Genomic DNA, 2,539 nt, shown 5'->3' on the forward strand with positions numbered 1-2,539 from the left:
TTGTATGTCACTATGCATATGGGATTTTGAACATCTCTTCCTAGAGCATACATCATTCGTCTATCTTCTAGTCTCTTCAAGGCATACATCTAGCCTCTATGGGCCAGCATCATTTGCTATTCTCAACACCCCCCCTCAAATGATGAGTCTCTACCCTTGCTGGCTTTTGCCCCCCCTGCATGTGAACATGGACTAGGAGACTAGCTCTTTGGCAGCCTAGTCAAGTTAAGACGAAACTTTACATCTTGGTAGGGTTTTTACATCCACTATGGGAACCATCGATAGCGGAGAATATTTTCTTCATCTTCTTTGTGCTTCTTTCACACTCTTTGGTACAATCTTTAATTTTCTTGGACTCCCTCTCGGTCTTATTAGTTTTTGTCTTAATACTCTTTACCTTGGTTATGCTCTTTGTCCCTTTTATTGATGTATGGTACTTCTCTTTTTGCTTCAATCTTCTTGACACTGTCATTTTGTTTCATGCTTTTATAAGTGAGCACACTGATGGGTACATGGGCTTGGTTTGATACACTCTTATACATGAGATGAATTTTGAGATACATGAATTTTTGGATTTTATTTGGCTTGATAACATATTCTTTAAGATCTTAGTTAGCTTTGCCCCAAGCTTTTAGTAGCCAGGACATGACTCAAAGGCATCAATCCTTCCGTTTCATCTGTTGCATACCCAAACATGTGACCTTGGTCACCAGTGCCAATCTCCTCAGTCTGCTTGGTAAAATGACCTTGGACACCCTAAGCAATGTTAGGACTCTTGGCTTTTGTGGTGAGTAGACCATTGTGGAGATTTAGCTCCTCTACAGCCAGCCATGGTGCCGCTTGTCCTGCCTTTATCACACTCGAAGTGCCCCTCTGCTTCTGCTCCTTCCTGCTGCACTCGGAACTAATACATAGCATGTGGCCATCCTCTTCCATCTGCACTTTTATGATCTCCTTTTTATTTAGCCCTCGGAGATGTAGGCCTCACATGTCTTTACGCCAGTTTTCCTGTTGGAGACACCCTGCTTCTTGTTGAAGTAGTGCGAACTATTGGTCCAGTTTGGAGGCCTGCTAAAGTCAACAAGGACTTGTCCTGTGACCAGCTCCATAAGGGGCACCCCATAGCCATCACTCTTCTCTGTCAACATTCCGATGAGAGCATATTTTGGAGCAACATACCCAAATGTCCCCATGACTCGTGTTGTCACATGGCTGTTTCCAGGTCCTAAAAATTTAGCAAGTCCAAAATCAGAGACCTTTGGATTCCATTGACTATCTATCAGGATCTTGCTTGACTTCACATCACGATGGACTACTTTAGGCTCCAACTCTTCATGAAAATAAGCCAGTCCCTTTGTAGTACCGAGAATAATTCTCATTCTAATATCCCAACTCAATGGTGGATATTCCCCTAGCTATCCATGGGGCCATTGCTCCAAATTCCCATTCAAGTCAATGTACTCATAAACAAGCATCGTTTGCAAGCCTTCCATACAATATCCAATCAACCATGCAAGATTATTGTGCTTGACACGTCCTATTGCCTCCACTATCTTGAACTCCCTCTCAACATGTCCTCTATTATTTAGAAGATTTTTCACAGCTATGCATGTACCATCAGGTAGGTGACCATAGTACACAAACCTGTATCCACCCTCACCGAGCACATTGGAATCAGAGAAGGAATCACTCGTAGCCTCTAGCTGATGCATGGTGTACCAATGGTCCCATCCCAAATGGGAAACTTTTGGAACTGTCGTCCATGTACCCGTAGTTGGTGCAGGAGCTGGAGATTTTGCTAATCGGGAATTGCTATTGGCGCTTACGCCTCTATCATGCAGTTGAAGGATTATAGAGCTTGCAAGGAAGAAGAAAACACACGACTAGCTACCTAGCTCAGCCATGGCTCTGGCACTATGTTAGTATACATGGACTTAAAACTAGATCGGCTATGGTGGACGCAAGTGAAACACACGATACATTATCATAATGAGGAATTGTAGCTCAAGTGAATTAGGTTCCAAGATAGACTAGCTTGGACTCATAAACACAATCTTGAGTGACTCAAACTAAAAGTACCATTACATTGAAGTGAATGTCAAGTACATGCCTTTATAGCTTTTTGGATAGTACCATTGTACCTCACTATGCATATGGGATTTTGAACATCTCTTCCTAGAGCATACATCATTTTTCTATCTTCTAGCCTCTTCAGGGAGCATACATCTAGCCTCTATGGACCAGAATCATTCGCTATTCTCAACAAATCAGAGATCTCATCCTCATGCAATCTTTTATTGACCTAATGCTAAATACGAAACAAACATAGACCATAATAACTCTTGTATGAAACATTAAATTAAAGCTTGTTGGCATATAATAATCAACTTACCTCCCCTTCCTACAAATATAACTTATCCACAAGACACATAATCCCATTGCACCCCATATACTCTTTTTCCATCTTTGTCATTGAATGAACAATGAGGCCATGCTAGAAAAGAACAAACAACAACTATTGAATATTAGATGAAATAGA

General features: G+C 41.5%; 1 pseudogene; it reads right to left on the minus strand.

The window, feature by feature from the left end:
* Nucleotides 1-962: 962 nt before the first annotated feature.
* LOC148041668 (putative serine/threonine-protein kinase At1g01540 pseudogene) lies at nucleotides 963-1,904 on the minus strand (annotated as a pseudogene).
* Between the last annotated feature and the right edge of the window lie 635 nt (nucleotides 1,905-2,539).

Source organism: Lygodium microphyllum, chromosome 1, assembly GCF_053477565.2.
Source record: "Lygodium microphyllum isolate KBCC chromosome 1, Lygodium_microphyllum_v1.1.10, whole genome shotgun sequence".
Lineage (NCBI taxonomy): Eukaryota > Viridiplantae > Streptophyta > Polypodiopsida > Schizaeales > Lygodiaceae > Lygodium > Lygodium microphyllum.